Here is a 22,508-nt window from a genome sequence, read left to right as displayed (position 1 = left end):
TTTGAACCTTTCAGGTATTTAAATCGGGGATCTGCCCAAGTGGTTTGTATTTGACCTTCTGGACACTGAGTTTTGCTCTTAGGTGAAGGTAAAGTCATTTCCATTTTGCTTAAATCATTTTCTTTTCTTTCTTTTTTTTTTTTTTAAGGTTTTATTTATTTATGTGAGAGAGAGAGAGTGCACACGTGCACCCAAGCTGGGGGAGGGGCGGAGGGACAGGGAGAAGCAGACTCCCCCTGGGCAGCGAGCCCCACCTAGGGCTCCATCCCAGGACCCCAGTCATGACCTGACCCAAAGGCAGGCGCTTAGCCGACTGAGCCAGCCGAGTTAAATCATTTTCTAATGGTTTTTTAAACAGGTTTTTGAATCTAACAGATGTAGGAGGGAAATTGTATTTTACTTTATCTGTCAGGTATTCACCATAGGAAACGTTTTGGATAGGGATGTTGTATCTTTTAAATGTTTTCCTCTATGAAAGTTTGGGTATTTTCTGTTGTTGCTTAATCTGGAGAAGTGCAAGGATGAGATTGGACATTTGTTGATATTTCCTTGTATATCCTATGCTCTAATTGAATTTTATCCCCTCAAACAAATTGTAAAATGCATCTTACCCAGGCGTAAGTGAAAAATGGAGGGCTCAGTAATGACCATAAGATTGTAGAGCTAATAGAAAGTCATAGAATTCACATCCATATCGGTGGCCCTGTTCTGCTCTCTGGTGCGACACTGTTTTCCATGAGCCTTGGCCATTTTATCTTATGTCAAATGGACATGGAATATAATGGGAGACCTTCTAATAGATTAGCATCTTTGATATTCATTTAGAGAGAGAGAGGATCCTAAGTTCTTCAAGAAAAATTACTTACTATAGAAGGGATTCAATGCAGAATAAATATTGAGTCAGTACATACGTTAAGTGACCTGTAGATTAGAAGTGCTTCTTGTCATAGTGAACTTGGCCTAGTGTCCTTAAGTCATCCTTTTCTTGGATGGTGATGATGATGGTGGTGGTGGCCGCTCCGAATTAAGGACTCTTAGATGGATATGGCCTTGGTTGGCCCCTTTGCTTTCCTCAATACACCTCGCAAGGGGAGATACACACCTAGATGCCTTACCTGTAATTCGCCCCGTTACTAACCAGGGATGCTACTTGACCTCCTTCCTGCTATGCACTTAGGGTCGCCCGACGAGAAGCAAACTGAGTCCTATCTTTGTGAACCCATTTTCATTCTGCCTCCATGTAGGATTCCTTTGCAGAAAATCGGTGACTGCTTTCAAATACCACCCTAACTCCAGCCTCAATCTTTTGTAAATACTTGTGTCATCCTCCCAGAATGTTTGAAAGCTTGTGACCTAAACAATTATATTTGGAACTCAAAAGGATCTTAGAAAAGTTGGTGGCTTACTCAAAGTCTCATGAGCTGGTTAGTGGCCCAGTGGAAAACCAGGTTATTTCCCAATAAAGCCTCCCTGCCGCTGCCCCTCCCTTCTGTGGAATTGAGTCAAACTCTTACTCAATGTCTGTAACTTAAATTCTTACCATTCTTTGACCCTGGTACCATTTTTTGAAAATCCAGTCCTGATCCTGTATGTCTCTCCCTGCTGCCCTCTCCCCCTCTCCTCTGCAGAATGAATCTCTTCTGCCACTGATGGGGACCACTGGTGCCCCTTATCTGCGGTTGGTACCTGCTATGGCTTTACTCCATGCCATCTTTCCCCTTCAACTTACCTCACCCCTCTTGCATTATAGGACGTGACTTCCTTCACATGCCAAAGCATTTATGGCACGCATTAAAATAACTTATAAGACTAAATTTTGGGGTCACATCTTTGCTTTCTTCCTCAAATGAACAGTGGTGCTGGCTGGGGGCGGGGGGGGCGGGCAGGTGCTATGGAGTGAGGGGACACATTGGAAAAGAAAGCCAGTTGGCTTTAGGCTGGTTTGGGGGCTGTGAAGTGAGTGCATAGCCCAGCGCTGTGCCCTAGGAAATGCTCAGGGAGGCCCTTGGAAGATCCAGGGTGTTGTGGGGAAGGGTGGACACGACAGAGCTTCCACCCTGGGGAAGCTCTTCCGTGGATTGCTGAGGTTCTCTGGCTCAGTGGTTTGAGAGCTGCGTAAAGCCCGAGGTTGAATCTTTTTTCTTTAGAATTACCTCGGATAGCACTGGGGCCGAGTTAGAGGATTTAAGAGAGCTGCAGGTTCCTGAAGTAGCCGTTAAAATACGGCCCTTAAGGCCTTACGTTGTTAAAACACACTGGAGAGCTTAATAATCAGGTATTTGAAACTTATTTGAGCACTGTGAGTTGTTTGTGGGCATTCACACTTGGAGAAACGGTGGTAAGTTTACTTTGGGTGAGATTCAGTTTTAATTTCATATTTAAAAATGAGCTAGACACTGCGGTAAGTTCACTTTTGATGAGATACGGTTTTAATGTCATATTTACAAGGATCCATCTAGACGTTCCGGTAAGGGGAGAGCAAGCGTCGACGGACGTACGTTCTTTCCAGGGAAACCTGCAATCCGTGTGACTTCACAGTTTTTTATAAATGCTTTTAATTATTACCGCTTTGTAGGTCAGAAATATATTCCTAAAATAAATCCAAATGGAAACTTCTTTTTCAAGTTTATGAAGAAACAGACAAGAGAGAACAGCCTTTCCTGGTTGAGCTCTCTAAATTACAAGTTTCTTGGACGGCTTGGCAAACCGATTTTGCACGGAGCCACCTCATTTACCTGTCGACACACACCCTCCGGGACTAGACTAATACACCCGCCAAGTTACGTAGTAACAGGGTCTAGTTGGGGAAACATTGTATCAAAAGAGACAATAAGAGCAGCCATCTAATAACTGTAAGAACATCCCTATTTCCTTTTTTTTTTTTTTTTTAATTTTATTTATTCATGAGAGACACAGAGAGAGGCAGAGAGACCCAGGCAGAGGGAGAAGCAGGCTCCATGCAGGGAGCCCGATGTGGGACCCGATCCTGGGACCCCGGGGTCATGCCCTGGGCCAAAGGCAGATGCTCAACCACTGAGCCACCAGGTGCTCCAGAACGTCCCTATTTCTCTCTTTTTTTTTTTTTTTTTTTTTTTTTTTTAATTTTCTAGTTAAGTTTTTATTTTTTATTATTATTTTTTTTAATTTATTTTTTTATTGGTGTTCAATTTACTAACATACAGAATAACACCCAGTGCCCGTCACCCATTCACTCCCACCCCCCGCCCTCCTCCCCTTCTACCACCCCTAGTTCGTTTCCCAGAGTTAGCAGTCTTTATGTTCTGTCTCCCTTTCTGATATTTCCCACACATTTCTTCTCCCTTCCCTTATATTCCCTTTCACTATTATTTATATTCCCCAAATGAATGAGAACGTATAATGTTTGTCCTTCTCCGACTGCCTTACTTCACTCAGCATAATACCCTCCAGTTCCATCCACGTTGAAGCAAATGGTGGGTATTTGTCATTTCTAATAGCTGAGTAATATTCCATTGTATACATAAACCACATCTTCTTTATCCATTCATCTTTCGTTGGACACCGAGGCTCCTTCCACAGTTTGGCTATCGTGGCCATTGCTGCTAGAAACATCGGGGTGCAGGTGTCCCGGCGTTTCATTGCATTTGTATCTTTGGGGTAAATCCCCAACAGTGCAATTGCTGGGTCCTATTTCTTAATATATAGAAGAAAGGTCTTCCTGGGCCTGTGGAGTACTGTCCTAGCTTCTCTGAGCTTGTCTTGAAAACAGTAGGGGCTGGAGGGATGTTTGCCTCTGGCCTTTACGGATGTTCTCAGCTGTTTGGATGCAGAGTAGGGGCGTCTGTATTTGCCTCGGGCATCTTTGAGCCGAGAACGGGAGAAAGGAAAATCTAGAGAAATCAGTGATGTAGAGGTGGGGAGATGAGAGGTGACTTTCTGCCCTCCTTCGTCCTGCATCGCATCAGGAAGGTAGGGTGCGGTTACGTGACCGCATCGGCATTCACTACAGACATTCATATGATTAGAGAAGGTGGTCTGGAATCTTCTCCAAGTGACTCATGAAAGAATCTCAACAGTTGCTGGTGACCCTGGCTCCTGGGGCTTCTCAGGATCTCCCAGCCTCAGTGAATACCGCCCTGTTGACAGGTCAGGTTTCCTCAGTAGCCCTGGTGATCTTTTGTCGAGACCTCTAGTCTCGAATTCCCAGGGCTCACCCAACTGGACTTGGGAAACCTGGTTCTAGAATTTCCAGGGCTTGGCTCTCAGACACGTGGTAACAGGTGTTTGTAGCAACGTTCTCTACAAGGTTGTTAACTCAAGATGAATAATGGTTTCTCAGGTATGTGTTTTCTTCACGCGGCCACCGTCTGCAAGTTACTTTTGTCCCTCATCCAGTCCAGTGGTTGGCTGATGATTGAGAAGTCTCATGGAAGGTCTTGCTGGTGTAAGAAATAAAAACATTAATAGCTCACTCCATTTCCCTCCTTCCTTTCTGACCTGACTGGGTTTGTTCCCACCATCCAGAGAGTTTAGCTTTATTTCATCTGTCCTGGAGTCTCTTGGGTGGGTGGCCATCCTAGGAGACCCCAACTGGCCACAATGCAGACAGAAGTGACTTTAACACAGTGGAATTCTATTCCACGGGACTTCACTAAGGTAAGAGTGAAGTATTCCAACTTCCATGGTAGTTGGAATAGGGAATGGAATAAACGCGGTGGGAAAGGAGCTCTCGTAATGTTTCTAAGATCTTAGGTTCAACATTCAACCAACTCTGAATCAGAGAGTGTAACAAAAAGTGAATTAAAAAGATTTTATTTATTTATTTATTTATTTATTTATTTATTTATTTATTTATTTATTTATTTATGAGAGACACAGAAAGAGGGAGATGCAGGCTCCCTGTGGGGAGCCTGATGTGGGACTCGATCCCAGGACCCTAGGGTCACGACCTGAGCCGAAGGCAGACGCTCAACCACTGAGCCCCCCAGGGGCCCCAAAACATGAATTTTTCTAAAAGTGACTCTAAATGTCCATCGGCTTCGCATCACCCCCTCCCACCACCACCACCACCGAAACAACAGTGTTAATTAGCCCGTCCTGCTTACAGAAGGCCACTCTGTCGCACTTTGAACCTGAGTGCTGCCCACGGTAACACAGTCTTTGACCAAGGCCTTGCTTCCAGCAGCAAGCACCATGACGTTAGCAGGTGCTGCTTACAGGGAGCAGTTGGCCCCCTGGGACAGGTGTACTCCCATTCCCCCTTTAACTGCTCTTCTTCAAGCCAAGAGCCACTGCTTGCAGTTCTCGCTTCAGAATCGATGCCCATTGGCTGGGCATAGGACCAAAGGAGGACCTTTTGTCACTCCTTTCTATAGTGAGGTAGCCAAGAATCTCCGATAAAAGGCAAGGAAGTCCAGGATGATGTAATATTGCGAAAAATGTCACTGCTGTTTCTAAGAGGAGTGAAAAAAAAACTGAAGCCAGTTTTGCGTTGGGCTGGATTCCTATTGGAAGAGGGTGTAACATGGGGAGTGGGGGGAGGGTTCTGCAAAGCCCAAGCCAAGGCAACCCAGACCCTTGGGGCATTGAGACAGTTGTTAGTAGCAGCAGCGCAGAGCACGACCAACCCAGCAGGCCCTGGCGTGTTGGCAATTGTTTGCATAGTTTGCCGGGCAGAGAAATCATCTCACTGCTTACACAACTGTTTTAGAGGATTAAAATGCACGGTGGTGAGTGTGCGGTTTAATTGGCATTCCCATTTAAACCTGATTCTGAGAACGTATTGAACCATCGCCCTGCCTAATTAAGCGGTCTGGTCCTCAGGGGGCCGGAGGGAGGGGGCACCTGTGAGCAGTGGCGTTACTTGTTAAACAGAGGTTTGTGAAACACTTCTGAAAAGGATTGGAACGGGCCGTGCTTGGAGGTTCTTGTTCGGTAATTTTGCAGCTGGGTTTCTGGCCGGAGAGAGGGGAACACCATTCCTTTCTGTTCTGGGCATGTCTGGATTCCCCTTGTGTGGGCAGGATTTCTGGTAAGTAGAAAAAGCCAGCAGAACCGCATTGTTCTGGGTCAGCCCTCAGTGACCCATTGTTAGTATGCCCCCTGCTCCTTTGTCCTGGTGTCTGAGTGTGAGGAGGGAGGGACGGGGCGCTCCTGTCTTGGTCTCCTGGGGCTCCCACTGCACCACCCTCTGCGTGGCTGAGACAACAGAAATTGGTTTTCGCATCACGTATGGGCCTAGAGGTGCAAGATCAAGGTGTTGGCACGCTTGGTTTCTTCTGTCTCTCTTTGGCTTGCGGTGGCCGCCTTCTCGCTGGGACCTCTTGCATCTGGTGCACACACCCACCCCTGGTGTCTCTTCCTGATTTCTGTAAACACAGCAGTCCTGCTGGATTAAGGTCCCCCTCCTCATGGCCTCATGTTACCTGAATCACCCTCTTGGAGGCCCGGTCTCCAAATAGAGTCACATTTTGAGATACTGTTAGGAGGTTAGGGCTTCAACGTATGAATTTTGTGGGAACACAGCTCAACCTGTAACAACTCATGCTCATTCATACTAGGAAAGGTGGTCTATGGTGAGGAACATTCCAAAGTCCCGTGTGAAAAGCTGCTTCACTCGCCCCTGCCCCTCAGAAGAGGGTGGAGAGAATCGATGGTGCTTGAGCCCCTGGTTTGGTCCTCACCAATCCATGTGGGACAAACCCAAGTGCCTCCATGTGACATGAGATGCAGGGAAGTTAATTTCCCCCCAAGATTCCTTAGAAAATGTCAAGCCTGGCGTAAGGTTCAAAGTCATGTTTTTGTGGCTTCATTGGACTGGGGATGGCAAAGGGTGTAGGCAGGTACTGTTTGCTCCCTTGTGGTCATGGTGGACGTTGGTACCTGCAAGAGGCCTTGGAATTCTCGACACCGCGCCCTGGGCAGTTGCCACCAACTGGCAAGTAGTAGTGTGTGGTGAAACCTGGGTTGTACTCTGGCATCCTGTTAAGATTCTCTGCCCCTGCCCATAGGCTTTCCCATGTGCAAGGACATGCACATACCCAAATATTACAAGAGCGCGAACAAAGGACGTGAGAGAAAGATTTACTTAGTACAGTGTAAAGAACTAGCTAGTTTGAGTAAATGAAAATGGAGTTATTTGGAGGTAAGCCCTCTTTAAAAATGTCTTACCAAGGGCCCCTGGGTGGCTCAGTGGTTGAGCATTTGCCTTCGGCTCAGGGCGTGACCCCCGGGTCCTGGGATTGAGTCCTACATCGGGCTCCCTGCATGGAGCCTGCTTCTCCCTCTGCCTGGGTCTCTGTGTCTCTCAGGAATAAATGAATAAAATCTTTAAAATTTTTTTTTTTAAATGTCCTACCAATCGTGACAATGGCAGAGAGAACTTATTGTAAAGGAAAGAGTGGAAAAGATGTGTAGGCTGATTTAAAATCCTCCTCTAGCATCACGGCTTCCTGGTAGGGATTCACCACACGCAGTCTCACCATGGAGCAGGTTTCCATGGCTGGAGGTGTTGGAAGACGGGTTTTAGCAAAGGCAAGTGTGTGAGAAGCGGTTAGAGTTTTGATGAAAGGTTTACTTAGCATGCAGTTGGGACACTAGGGAGTGGACGGTGAGAAGTGTGAGGAATTGTGTCAAGTCTTGATGACTTCAGAAATCAAGGCTAATAAATTTTGGGTCTTTCCAAATAATGAAACAAGTACTGATACTTATGGGATTTTTTGAGGGGCATTCTCAACAAATGCGGATGTGGGCATATGCCTGTGCTTAACACTTTTGAGAGACTTTCTGAAAAAGCAGGGTTGGAGGGTGTCCTCTGGAGTGACTCACCCATTGCCTCCTTGTATTTCAAATTTCAGGTCACGTCATGTTGTGTTAACTATGGCAATGAAAATATTACCTCATTAATCCACCACGAAATTGAATATAACAATTCAATTTTACTACACCAGATAAACCACGGACCCTGAAATAATTGAAAGTTGGTACTATTTAGTGTCTTTTATAAAAGCTTATACGTGGTCAATTACTTTCTGCATAAAATGTGCTGCAAGTAATAGGATTTTTAATTTTAGCTCTTTAATTTACGCAATGTCTATTTTCAAGCTGATGTCCATGGTCCTCATTTCATGCTTATTCTTGGTCAATCCTTTTTCCTCTGATTCCCTAAAACTGGGCTCTTCCTGGTGACCCAGCTCCGTAAGCCTCCCTTGTCATTGTCTCTCTGTATGTTCAGTACCCTCTGCTCTAAGCCATGAACCTCACAGAAGCTTCTAAGGCTTCTATTCCTCTCTTTGATTACTGCCTTAATACCCTGCTACATCCCTCTACCTAAGACTTTATATCATGACTTTCTGGTCCACTTAGAATAAAATATAAAAATCCTTGCCAATCTGTAAATTCCTGCACATGTATCTTCTAGTTTCCTCTTCAAACTCCCTCATCCTTCTCTCTTGTCCACCCTCGTTCTCTCAAGGCTGCTGCATGCAGGCTCTTGCCTACTGTTCCCTCTGCCTGGAATATTCTTTCTCCCACTGGCCAAGAACCTTTCAGTTAAATGCCACTTTCTCAGAGATGCCTTTCCTGCCTGTCCTCACCTTGTGTAGCACTTGGCATTTTTGTTCTTGCATTTGTCAAAGCGGATGTGATTATTTGCTGTCTCCACTCCTCTGGATGAAAAGGATAGAAGGCGGGAACATATTGGTTTTTTGCCCCTTCTCAGTGTTCTTGTAAGACGGTTTTGGTGCATACCACGCTCGCCACGCTTCACAGGGTGCAAGGTTGTTTGTTCTTCATTCTATTCATGGGGGGCCTGCATCTTTGGAAAATCACTTTTGGCAGCTGAAATGGCTTCCATTTATGGACACCAAATTTCACCTCAGGGTTGTGCTTACTATGAAGATGAATATAGGATGAACTCCAATTAGTGTGATTATTCTGTTTCCAGGCAGTAACTTTAGTAGTAATTGTCCTAAAGCCCTGAGACATTACCAATAATTAGTACTAATGGCTTATGCATCTAATCTTTCTCCCTAGGTAGAGTCTCCAAGGAAGAGTGAAACTGTATTATTTGTGGGGAACAAGCACTGTTACACTATGGAATCTTTTCAGAAATAAACCACAGCGAATGGAGGCCGGGGCTGGTTTAGGTTTAGTCCTCACCCTTTCCTCCAAGTTACCAGATATCATGGGTTCAGACTGGATCAATCATTATCGAACGACTTCACCCATGCATTTTTCATAAGAGCCTTTGTGAGATTGGGCGTGGTAGGCCCCCAGATGCCACGTGGCTTTAAATCTTTGCATATTTTATTGGTTATAACAAAGTGAAAATAAATTTGGCCCAGGTTCTGTGCTGTAACCACTTATTCCAGCTTGTGCATTCCTCCAGGCCTGGAGCTAGCTAGCTTCCTTCATCTTTGGGTGTCAGTTTCTAGCTCAGAACCTGTTGGTTGCAGAAGGGGCCGAATGCACAGAAGAGCATGTTCCATTTGGCCATTTGGCATCATTCTGTACAAATTAGGCCTATTTTGGAATGTTGTTATTTGCTTTGCCTTCAAGTCCAGGCACCAGCTGATAATGAACCTTTAGCAAAGGCCATAGTGTTTCCTTTAGGGGGCGGGGGGCACATCATTTGTGATTCCTCTCCTCCTTGTTTTCATACACTTCGTCTCCTCCCTGAGCATTGTGCTTTAGTTTGAACCAAGGCGATTAGAGCAATAAATACTCTCAGTGTCAATTCTGAGATCTCTCATAGATCTGTGTCTGGTTTCCTAAAGCCAAGTCTTAGTGATGGAATTCTTATGAAGTAAAAAAAAAAAAAAAAAAAAAAAAAAATGCTTCTAGTTCTTTACGTTGATACAAAATGGATTTCTGGATCAACCTGTATTTAAGAAATAATAATACAGGGTTTCAGTACACCTGTATCTGACCATCACAATCCGCTCATTCTAGATAGTGGTAGTTTATTTGCAAAATTTTTGTTATAACAGGTTTCTTTTTTACACACTCAAGTGTAGTTATAGTTGAGATGATTGGGATCCTTAATGCTACATTTGTGAGCTGAGTTGGGGTCTGAGACCATGCACATGATTAATACCCAAAACACTTGCTACTTATACTGACTGTTAAATCAATACTTAGTCTTTAAGTGGTCTCATTTTAAATGAATTCAGTTTATGGATTAGCCAGTGGCATTCTCTGCCGCCGGGACCTCCTTCCCCTAATGCCCCTCATTCCAGGGTACAGAAGGGCACTTCCGTGTCCATCGAAGAAGTTGGCCATCAGGAAAAGGGAGAGAGGGCAGCTGTAGGTTGTCCGATCCATAGGGTCAACCCAGGTTGGTTTAAATTGAGTAGTAGAATAGAAAGGGCAGTGATACCTCTTTACAGTTAACTTTTTTATTCTTAGGAGGCACCATTTAGTCTTCCTAACTTCATATTCTGTTTGGAAGCCTTGGCCTCGTTGTAGGTTAGGTACTTGGAATATGTAATTAGCTGGAATGACATGGTATCGATGGTTGAGCAGGAATTTATGACACAAACTGGATGACAGATATGCCTTTTGATGTGTATTTCCAAGCAGTTTACTGGATGATATTTCCATCCTTTATTTTTCCTTAAACCCTCTGATGTGACTTGCATTAAGGAAGCCCAAGCAATATTGCTGTAGAGGTTTAGGTTCAGTTGTCTTCGAATTCTAGGAACATTCACCTGGGCCTCCATCTTCAGTCGTTATGAGCACGTGCTTCACCTCACCCTCTTCAGTTTTGAAGGTTATTCTATTTCTGCTCCATATGTTATTGTTATTGGGGTGGGTGCACATGAGGTACACTCACACATTTGCAGCTGTAAGTAAAAAAAAAACACATTATATAGTGAAAAGATACAAATACGGCTTTTGTGATGAATGTATCCTTTATGTAAAGATCTGAGTCAAGACTAAGCTTTTTTTTTTTTTTTTTTTTTAAGACTAAGCTTTTTAAAAGTAGTTCAAATGAGCAGCCAACGTGGGATCTTTCTGTTGTTAAATGCAACGTGGGGAAATACAAACCACATTAAACCATGCAGAATTAATGTTTGTTTATTGAATGAGCTGGGAGATGCAAAGACTGGTGGTTGCCTTCCTTTAAGGAGCTTCCAGTCGGTGACAGCAAACAAGCACACCAGTAATTACAATGAGACAGTGTTGGCCTCTCGATATATGGGAGAGGCATCGGCCCGAAGATAGCCGTCAAATTAACCACCTGGATTGGATCAGTCATTGCTTCTGTCTTCTCTCTGTTCTACTGTAGGTCAGATGACCCGCCTCTTCACTTGACTAAGCCACGTGAGATATTCCAAGTTTAGTTGGCAACTATTTAAAGAGTTTTCTGTGACTATCACTTTTGAGATATTCAGGACTGATATTGTTTCATTTAAAGGTCTTAATTATCAGATAGAAAAGCCATTGATACAGCTTACATTTCCATCAGAAACAAAGCACTTTAGGGATGAGAAATGGAAGGAAGGGCCTTCCAAAACTAGTTAGTAATGAAAACACAGTGAGAGTATATGTCGCGTCTCTACCACACGGTGCCTGAGGGAGGACCATCTTGGGGAGATGTCCGCAGCAGGTGCTCCCTCCTGGCAGCTTCGCTCCCTGACAAGGCCCTCGGCTGGAGAGAATGACGGAAGAATTGCTGTTGCTTCTGTCTTCAAGATTCTAAGAAAATCTCACAATGGATTGCAGGACCCTTCAAATCTTTATTCTAGGGAGGCTAACTTCTTGAATCTAAAGTATAAGTGGCATTTGTCCTTCATTCTGGAGAGAAGTGTAATTGCTAGGAACACGAATTGGGGGTGCATGGAAATGACTCCGAAATTAACACATGACATATGATGAAAAGAAGGGGTATCTCTGGGCAAAGAAAACATTTTATTCTGATAAAATCTGCTTTGGAAAATGTTAATTCCAGAGCCTCTTCTGAATTGGGTCAGTTTGCAGTGCTAATGTAGATAACATGATTTTTCCTCAGTGCTTTGTTATGGGAATTCTATTTTCTTCCATATCTAGTCCCTCTGGCCCAAAAGTGCTGGATTCTCTGGACTCCGAGGTTGCAAATAGTTTACAGAAAAAACTGAGACTCTTGAACATGATTTTTTTCTTTTTTTTTCTTTTTTTTTTAATCTCAGCAAGCTTAGGGCAAGGGTGGTTGCCAATGTCTTCTCGTTCCTCCAGCCTTCCGCTTCTGGTCAGATTTGTATTACCTGCCATCCGTCCTGGCTGACTGGCAGATGGTCATTTCTCATGGGAACCCTGTCTGCTTAAGTGTGGGTTCCCTAGAACGTCAGGCAGTAGGTGGCCAGAGTAATTCCTCAATGTGAATCAGTGTATTAGTCCTTGAGATTATTCTATTATTCTACCTCTCAAAGCAAAAATGACTTCTCATTACAGGTGTTAAACCAGTGAATACATCGGTGGTGATCTTGGGCAAATCATTCAGAGAGCTAATTTCCCGGCTGGTAAATAGGAAATTCCCTTTGTGTTGATGTTCCGGCCTAAATAGTTAAATGGCTGCTGAGTATATTCTGCAAGTATGTCTTAGGGGTTTAGTTTTCGTGTCATTGTTAAACAAAGAGAAACAAAAAAAACCAAATATTTTAATACTAAGAAAGATTTATAAGTCCTCAGAGATTCTGATATTTAAAGGTTGAGTATTTTAGATGTGGTTCATGCACATGTTTAATTAGATCCATATTTAAAAAAAATTTTTAACAGGCAGTCTTGATATAAATAAGTCCCAATTCTGTGTATCAAAAAAGCTGGTGTGTTGCTGTGTAATTCCCCTGAAATTTTCAAAAGCTCTGGAATTTTTCTGTAGAACTTGAAAGCTTGTTCATGGAATCTTCCAGCCCACACTGCAGTAAACACCCAAGGATTCTTCACGAAAGTGTTGAAACAAGGACTGATAGGGCTATCTGATTAGGGACATGAGGAACCTTCCTCTGAGCTCACCAGGAATGCTGCTCTGGGTTGAAGCACAGGCTGCAGTTCTTTGCTCTAGTGCCTTGGAGAGCTTTCATTCTGGGGAAGGACAACCACTCAAGTCTGTGGTTGAACTTGCAGGCCTTTCAGGTGTGGACCCGTGCGTGGGAATGAGGTATTTCAATGGGGCTTCCATCACCTAACTGGCTGGATGTTCCCTGATGCTGTGTTCTCAAGTCAGAGCACCTGTGTCCCCAACCCGGAGCACAACACCGTGTGTGCGTGAAGAGGCTGCGTAGTTATGTGAATGCTTTCTTGGGGGAATCCGTGTCTTTTCAGCTTGGCACTTCGACTGTTACTATATTTGGTTTTTGACTTGAAATATTTTTTGTCTATTATCTAGGTGCCTTTCTGTTTTCTCTGTATTGAAGTTGCTTTTTTTTTTTTTTTTTTAAAGAACAGCACTGGACTTTTCCTTCTTCTTAAAATCTTAACAGATCCATCCGGTTCTCATCATTTCAGCCTTCAGCCTTCTTACACAGGAAAGTAGTCACTGTTTTCAACCAACTCAATTGACATAGCTGCCTTTCTGAGTTTTTATTGAAACCAAAATTAAACTTCAAAGACACTGAAGAAGCTTGAGCCTCCCGTCTCTCCCTTTCAACTAACACCTACCAATGTTTATCTTGGGAATAATTTGATGTTTATTTGATGAAACGTGTAGTTAAGTGTTAATGGAGATGAATGTCAAGCTTCAGAACGGTGCACAGAAACCTTTAATATTCCGTGTTGAGCATTTGATGCTCTGTGGTCAGGGGTTTCTGTGGAATCCATGAAAACAAGGAGAAATGCTTGCCTGGCCCCCACGTGGTCTCAACTGAACATGCCTGAGGGTGACCATGGCCCTTTCCCATCAGACTTGGTTCACCTTTTCCTCTTTATCCCCCCCGTCACTCTGCCTGCCTCACATCATCTCCAGCTTGTCATCCTATTTCCTAGTGCCGGGAACTGTTCATAATTTCTGGTAAATATCTGAAGTGTGACATAAATGATATTGCTATTTAAACATGACTCATTATGAATTGCATTTAAATATTGGTGTGACAATGACTTTTCAAAGAATACATGGAAATTTCTGTTTGAGTATAAACTGTTAATCATCTGCTTTCTCTTCAACTTCGGTAAATTTTTGAGTATTTTTCCACTCAAATGAGGAGTGTCTAGTTCTGATAAATGCCTAGGAAAGAAGGATTGGCTTCGTTCTTCCTCATTTTACCCATATAAGAAGCCAGTGGGGTGGCTTCATCCAATAGAATATATAAATGAGTTGACAGATAAAGCCACGTACCTCCTTCGTACCTGGACACAACTAAATATTACACATGGCATATTTAGCTCCTTCTGGAAGAAGATATGGCATATATGAAAAGTCTTCTCGCTCCCTTTGTTTTTTCTTGATAAACCATTTTTGAAGCCTCCAGATTCAGGATCCGAATAAACAGGTCAGTGTTGGTACCTGTAGCAGAAGGCCGTAGATTTGGTGATCATTGTTGACCTCACACTCATCCTGGGATGGAGGCCTCAGTGTCCCCAGGATGTGTTTAGGTGGCCCAGGCGCTCAATCCAAATTACAGCTTCATTCATCTCCCTTCCAAGGCCTTGCAAAGCAAGGCTGATTCTCATGAGGGCCCAGCTGGGATTTCAGATATGCATGGCATATTTGTGTCTCCTATCGTCCCCTTACGGTTGAAAATCCAGGCTTCAATTAGTGAGGCAAAACTCTTCTAGTTTGGATTCCCTCCAAATCTGTGAATACGTACTTATTGAGAATCCTTTTTACTACTAACTACCATGGTGGCGGTGAAGCCTTTGGAAGTGTCATTCTCACCATGTGATGATGTTTGCATTTCCTCTTTCAGTCTGTAGTCCTGTAGTTGGAACTGTTAATAGAGATGTAATTTCAAAGACTCCTAAATAAAAAGCCTGGCTTGATGTGATTTCGGCTCTAAGCTGACAGCATAAAACCATCATTACAGGGAAGACAAAACTCTGCAGAGAGTTCATTTTTTAAATGATATTTTTACAACATTTTATATAATCTCTTTTAATTATGACACAACCAAATAAAACCTTTTGGTTCCTGAACCAGGCTTAACCAGGTGCCACGCAGGCAGTGCTCCCAGCTTTCCAGGGACTGACATTCTCAGGTGGAGCAACCCGATGAGGGGGGTGTTGTTGTTATCCCATTGTACAAATGATGGAATTTTGACACAGAGAAAGAAGTAAGAGATTTGTGGCCACTGTGACTTTGCCCCTTCTTGGTCCACATTCCAGGCTAGTAAGTTCCCGGAAGCATTCCCAGTCAATAGGAAAAGTTACCTGTTGCCTCCAATTTGGGTAACTTTTATTCAGCTTCATTACATAAGTACTGTCCATGGGCTGCATTTGCTGGAAGTGAACTAGATCCTGAAGCTCTCGTAGATCTGCCCCAGAACTCGAGCAGAGCCAGGGCACATGGCCACTGCTGTGCCTGAGGGCTCCCGAGGGCCACTGGTGTCCCAGATGCCCCCTACCCCGGCCCCTTTGCCTACGTGATGAAGGGGTGTCGTGATAGATCCACCTGGACCTGGGTCCTCACTTCACACCTTGTATGTGTCTACGTTAGCTGGAGCCAGTTCCTCCACCCTCCTCAACTCCAGTTACTTTTATGTCTAATTCACATGAAAGAGGTCTAATTCCAGTTATTGTATGGATTAGCCAGGCGGGGGGGGGGGGACACACCTGAAGATGGAGTGGTGGTTACTGTCATTCTTTCCCATCTCATCTCTACATCTCTGTTTCCTTAGAGCATTTATGACACGTTGTAAATCTTTTGTCCATGAATTTGTCTTGCTGATTCATGGACAGTGTCTTATTGTGAGATCTTATTGTTGGTGAACTTGTCTTATTTGTGCATGACTCTTAACCATCTCCCCTGTGAGCCTGTAATGTCAGCTGTGTGCTACCAGCCCCAGCTGTTCCATGTAGGGCTCAATTTCCAGCATCCCATTCTTCGTATGTCTTCAATGAATATTTATCCTCTACCCACAGAAAACAAAGCAGTAGAGCTCTTGCCAGAATGTTCATCAGGCACAGTTTCTCCAGTGTAGTATGTGCTGGGTACGATGTGCAATCAGGTAAATTTAATGCTTTGCCAATATTTGCTTATACTGTTAACTGAAAAACAGAGTTTGAGGTTTCTTTTCTTTGTTTTTTAAAATATTTTTATTTATTCATGAGAGAGAGAGAGGCAGAGACACAGGTAGAGGGAGAAGCAGGCTCCCTGCAGGGACCCTGATGTGGGACTCGATCTCAGGACCCTGAGGTCACAGCCTGAGTCAAAGGCAGATGCTCCACCACTAAGCCACCCAGGCATCCCAAGTTCGAGATTTCTAACTGATATTTTAGGTTCTCAAACCTAAATAGAGGATAAGGTTCTATTCTATGGGAATCTACATGTTAAATATTTCCCATAGATACCTTCTTGATAAGTAAATGTACATTACACCTTCCCAGGGTCTGGAGGACAGAGTAGTAAGATGAAAGGTTGGCCCAGCAGTGTGTGTGTGTGTGTGTGTGTGTGTGTGTGTGTGTGTTTAACAAGTAATTTAATTCATGCCAGTATAATTGGGTTTATGCTCATGAGTGATCTGCTTTAACTTCAGACTCGATTTTATATAGTTGTCGCTGCTGTTTGCTTTGCTTTGTCTGTACAGGTAAAAATTGTAGTGAAACTTAAGCATTAATAAAGTGTAAGAGTGTCACCCAGTATCAGGAAAACACATGCTGGCTTAGGACTGTGTTACCCGCGAGTATCAGGGGACCTGTGTGGTGCTTGGTAACTCCTGCGGTCTGGGGTTTGACCTTGCATCCTGGGAGTCGCCTCTTCAACCTGCATTTTAGGGAGGAGGGAACTCATGGTAAAGGGGGACTCCGGGTTCCCCGCACACACACTACGATTGTCCATACTGTCTGACCCCAAGGGGCATTTGAACCTAACTAGGACTTGATAGGAGTATGTCATGGGATATATATTTGCACTGACGTGCATTAACGATACCATAATTACAGTTTTTAAAGAGGTAGTTAAATGTCAGTGTGGAAATAAGACATCGCCCCCCCCCCCCCGTAGTGGCTATCAAATAAATTGCATTAAACTGTGTTCACGTTTAACATTTTAAATTATTAATATTAAAATTATTTTAAAATTAAAATGTCTTTTTTTTTTACGAATTATTTTTTGCTCCCTCATTTTGAAGACGGAGTGTATTTTATTATCCTTGTTGATGCTATTTTTGCCTCAGTGGAGCTATTCCATTAACACTATTTGGTTTCACTATTACATTCCAATTGTTAATAGACATTGTGTAAATGCTAAATTAAATGCCAAACGTGATACTTTGTGAATAAATCTATACAAATCTGCAAATACCACTTTGCCTCTATGAGTAATTCCATTTCTTTTGTAAACATTCTCACCTCAGCGATTTAATGTATAAAATTCTGAGATTAATGATAAATAAATTGTATGATTTTATAGGCTTTTAGAAATTATTAGGCTCTGCCTAAAAAGTTACAAAGTTGTTCCCCGGGGGGCAGAGTATCTCCCTTACTGTTAGAAAAATACGGAGGAAACTTGCTGGGGTGAGAAAAGACAAAAATACAGAAAGGGGTAAGGGAGGGAAGAAAAGAAAAGGAGAGAGAGGAGAAATTGAGATCATAGGGAATAAATTCATTGTGTGGGATAACTCAGCTGGCATCAGGATGGATTATTTGGAAGCATCAGGATTCAGAAGGGTGTGTGTGTGATGCTTGAGCTTGTGTTCGCTTTTGCAGAGTCGAAATATAAAACTGGGCAATTTAGTGAATTACCGATAAGTTGAATAGTATCAGTGACACGTGTGGACAGAGAAAAAAATGTCAAGAAGACTGTAGAATGGGAAAGACATTTTCTAGAGTTTTTCTAGAATTCTTGGAGAGGGCTTCAGAGTAGAGCCCATCATACTCAAAAGTATTTGGAGGACGGGGCCCCTGGGTGGCCCAATTGGTTAAGCATCTGACTCTTGATTTTGGCTCAGGTCATGACCTCAGGGCCCTGGGATCCAGCCCTGCATCAGGCTCCACGCTCAGTGGGGTGTTTGCTTGAGATTCTCTCTCCCTCTCCCTCTGTACCTCGTCCCAAGCATGCTCTCTCTTTCTCTCTCAAATAAATAATTACATCTTTCTTTAAAAAGCATCTGGAAGAGGTCTTTTAGCCAGAAATAATCACCATAGCTTGTCCCAGCATTGAAGACGGGCTTAGCGTCTTCAGAGAACAGTCTCAACTGTACTGACAAGAATGGAACCCTTCTCGTAAAACACCTCTGGGAAGGGTAGAAATTCTAGATCGCCGCGGCCACATCAACCCTGAAAACTATATTGAAAACTGAGCCGCCATAGCCGTCGAGCAATGAGGGGGAGCCAGTGGGACTGGTATTTCGTCAAATTGTGCATTCTAACAGAGCGGCACCGAGATCCCCAAATCCATGGCCCTCGGATGCGAGTGTTGTCACGTGGATAGTGGGGGTAACACTCATGCCAGGTGGCTACCCTCCATGCCAACTAGTGGACTTGAAAGGCGATTTTTAGATTTAGAGTGGGGTTCTGGTTATTATTTCAACTGTTGTTAATAAATTCGAATTCTGAATAGGACGTATATTAGAGGAATGGTACTGTGCGGGGTATTTGCAACTTAGAGGAATCGGAAGGAGGAGCCTCAGTGAATTGCCTGTTTTCACAATTTGCTTTACAGACCCCTCCATGAAAGACCTTTTCCCAAAGTGTGTTTTTACACCCCACCCCCCTCACCCCGGGTCTCTGGGAATCTGAGCTCTGGCAGCGACCGTGGAGGAGAGGCACCCCCACTGCTGTCCGTCATCTTGCCTTACCCTATAAATGTCGTTTCAATTTCTGAGTGTCAGATTCTTATACTTGGGTTCAAGGTCTGGACGTGGATCCAACAGGCTTTGGATCCACAGCCCTGCAGACGCTCGAAAGGATGTGGATCCCAACTGCATACACACACAGCCAGGTCATGGTGATATTTTCTTCTGGTGCCAGGGAATGAAAACCCTAAATGTTACTGTGTCTTCATCCAACTGTGAAGACATAGTCGAATACCAGTTGTCCAATGGGTGTGTGTCCGTAGACTCTGCTCTGCAAGTTCCAACTCTTATCTGGAATCCTCCTTCAAAAGGTGCGCTGGGCTGGGAGCCGCCTTTGATGTGGTCTCTGAAGTTCCTGGCCCAGCACGTAAGCTGGTCTTTGACGGAGTCACTCCTGGGTTAATTTTAAGAAAGTGTACCTCTTTCAGTGTGAGACAGTGGCCAGAATTAAGCACGTGAGAATGGCAGTCTAAATCCATCCTGGCACGTCCCATGTCCCAGATTCAACTTAAAAGAATCGGTAAGACTTTGTGTTATGAGAATCAGGGGATAAGTGCACTGCAGAGGATTTGGAACATATTTAGCATTTTTGTGGTCTCTTTAACAGTGCCTCACTGTTTCCTGGGGGAAAGGCATTAGTGAACAGGGAAACTGTGAATCTCTGCAACTGGGCCACCGTCAAGCTATCTTGGCCACAGACTGGCCAGTGCCCCAGGGTCATGAGTCTTCCTTTGTCTTGTTCTCAGTTACTTAAGATTGTCTCAGTTCAAGCTGATGAGGGATATTCCAGACCTGGGGTAGTGAACAGGTGGTTTGACTCGAGTCAGTACTGATAGTGTGGGCCGCCTGGCGCCTGGTGGGCTCAGTCGGGAAAGCATGTGACTCTTGATCTTGTGGTCATGAGTTCAAGCGCTCCATGAGGTGTAGAGCTAACCGAAAAAATGTGTGTGTATAAAAAAAAAATTCCAGTAAATATACTGTAGATGGTTGCCCATAGTCACAGTGTTAGAATCCTCCCTTCAGCTGTGCAGCGGTCTCTCTGGCTCACACTGAACCTTCAGCCACTGTTTGGGAACTGTGGGAATGGCAAGACCAGGTTCCTGCCCAGGGTTTGTTCCCTGGGGAAGGTGACCAAGAGGTGTGCCCATCAGAGCAGCCTCTCTTTGGATCTGGCTCTGCTGCCACTTCAGCAGGATTATTTAAACTTAAGTCCAGCTTGGGTTGGACATAAGTCTGGGAAATGGTGCTGCTTAGTGATTGTTACGGTAAGGACAGTGCTAAGGACAGTGTGACGTGCACTCCTCGGGGTAAGGACGCTGTGCGCTCCCTGGTTAAGGATGGTGCGTGCTCCGTGGGGTAAGGACGCAGTGTGCTCCTCAGGGTAAGGACGCTGTGCACTCCGCAGGGTAAGGATGGTGCGCGCTCTGTGGGGTAAGGATGGTGGCGCTCTGTGGGCTAAGGACGGTGTGCGCTCCCCAGTTAAGGATGGTGCGTGCTCTGCGGGGTAAGGACCCAGTGTATTCCTCGGGGTAAGGATGCTGTGCACTCCGCGGGGTAAGGATGGTGCATGCTCAGTGGGGTAAAGATGGTGCACGATCAGCGGGGTAAGGACCCTGCGGGCTCCGCAGGGTAAGGACGCTGTGTGCTCCTCAGAGTAAGGACGGTGGCACTCGCCGGGTTAAGGACGGTGCGCGCTCCTCGGGGTAAGGATGGGGCGCGCTCCCTGGGTTAAGGACGGTGCGCGCTCCGCGGGTTAAGGATGGTGTGCACTCCCTGGGTTAAGGACGGTGGCCGCTCCGCCGGGGTAAGGATGGTGCGCACTCAGCGGGGTAAGGATGCTGTGCACTTTGTGGGGTAAGGACAGTGTGAGCTCTGCCTGGGTAAGGGATGGTGCGTGCTCAGCAGGATAAGGATGCTGTGCGCTCTGTGGGGTAAGGACGGTGCAGCATGGGCTCTACGGTGGAACGTTCTCATTGTGTACACTTGAGCATCAAGGTAGCCAAGTTGGGGCATTGACCAGGTTCGGTCGCCGAGGTGTTCTTTCAAACCCAGAAGCGAGGAGACAGTGTGTTTGTTGCACTTGTAGGACGTGAATTGCTTTCAGCCCGGAGGATCGCACGGCTTCCTGAAACAAGCACGTTAACGGGTGCCCCTGTTAAACAAGAGGACACTGGGTGATGCCCTAACATCTGGATAAAAATACAGGGCCACACTGCAATTGTGCTTTTTAAATAACTTTTAAAGTGCTTTTACAGGGGCGTGGGGTGGGGGGGGCTCAGTGGTTGAGCATCCACCTTCGGCTCAGCGCGTGATCCCTGGGTCGTGGGATCGAATCCTGCATCCAGCTTCCTGCAGGGAGCCTGCTTCTCCTTCTGCTTCTGTCTCTGCCTCTCCCTCTGTGTCTCTCAAGAATAAATAAGTAACATATGTTAAAAACAATAACAAAGTGCTTTTACATATTGTTGCTGCTTGACTACCTTGTTCTAGTCACGTACCACCTCTCCACAAGTTCTAGCATCGCTTAATGATGGAGTGCTAATACCACATCATATTAGACTTGAAAATGCTCACACTTGAAATTAAATATATCTTACATTAAGGATAAATCTACATGTGCTGACTTGGAGGAGCTCGGTGGAACATCTGTCCGAGCCCATTCGGGCAGCTCTAACAACAGCCCCGAGAGCAAGTGGCTTAAGCATGAGCATTAATTTCCCTCAGCTTTGAGGCTGGGGAGTCTGGGATCAAGGCACCAACAGGTTCGGTGTCTGATAAGAGCCCTCTTCATGGTTGATTGAGGACAGTGTCCTTGCCCTTGTCTCATGTGGTAGAGGGGGCCAGGTGCTCCTTGGGGCCCGCGTGAGAAGAGCACTGATCCCATTCATCAGGGCTTCACCCTAGGGACCTTACACCCGCCTCCTGGAGGCCCTCCCTCCAGGCACCATCACACTGGGGATGAGGTTTCCTTATGAGAATTTGGTGGGGCTGCAAAAGCATCCAGTCTGTAACAGCACGTAAGTGCTGACTCCTTAAAGTCTGGAGCTTTTTTTTTTTTTTTTTTTTTTTTCTGTTTTGTAGGCTCTTATTTTTTTTCTTGGAGATCTCCAACTTTTGGACTTTACTGGGCGCTTGAGAGTTGACTCCCTTGGCCCATGGCTGCAGGGCCTGCCGATCAGAAAATGTCCCCTCGCAGGCCTCGCCTTGCCTCACCTCTTGGTGGGGGGATCTGACCTGAACTGCGGGGTCAGTCTCACAAAGCCTTGTTTTTTCAGCCAGAAGAAAATCCAAAGGTATTTCAGATAGGTGCTCCTCTCTTGTTGGATGTGTGCATGTGGCCGCAAGTCAGAGTTTCATCCCCTTGGGTGGCAAAGTCCAGGGTCTGCTGCATGGTTGTCTGGGCTGGGGAGGGCAGCTAGCAAAAGGCTCCATAGCTGTGCTTTACGGACATGGAATTTGAAAAGCCAGACTCAGTTACTAGCTCCAGAGACCTCTTTCAATCCTCTTCAATCAGGGTGAGGCAGTTCCCATCATTTTTTCTTTCTTTCTTTCTTTTTTTTTTTTTTTTTGTACAGATTTTGTTTATTTACTCCCTGCAGGAAGCCC

General features: G+C 44.8%; 1 protein-coding gene across 9 annotated transcripts in view; it reads left to right on the top strand.

Moving 5' to 3' along the window:
- BASP1 (brain abundant membrane attached signal protein 1) overlaps window positions 1–22,508 on the top strand; it is a 58,129-nt gene that overhangs the window by 7,547 nt on the left and 28,074 nt on the right. Inside the window, exon 1 of one of the 9 annotated variants that reach the window (XM_025436321.3) lies at window positions 5,560–5,708. The exons of 7 other annotated variants lie outside the window; for them this stretch is intronic. The gene's annotated coding sequence lies outside the window, so the exon portion shown is untranslated. Of the gene's footprint in view, window positions 1–5,559; window positions 5,709–5,860; window positions 6,011–22,508 lie in introns of those variants that run through there. One more of the 9 variants, XM_035715336.2, reaches the window with a different exon arrangement.

This window comes from Canis lupus, chromosome 4, assembly GCF_003254725.2.
Source record: "Canis lupus dingo isolate Sandy chromosome 4, ASM325472v2, whole genome shotgun sequence".
In the NCBI taxonomy this organism is placed as follows: Eukaryota; Metazoa; Chordata; class Mammalia; order Carnivora; family Canidae; genus Canis; species Canis lupus.
Note: the sequence above shows the minus strand (reverse complement) of the source record. Positions and strands in the feature narration are given on the sequence as shown.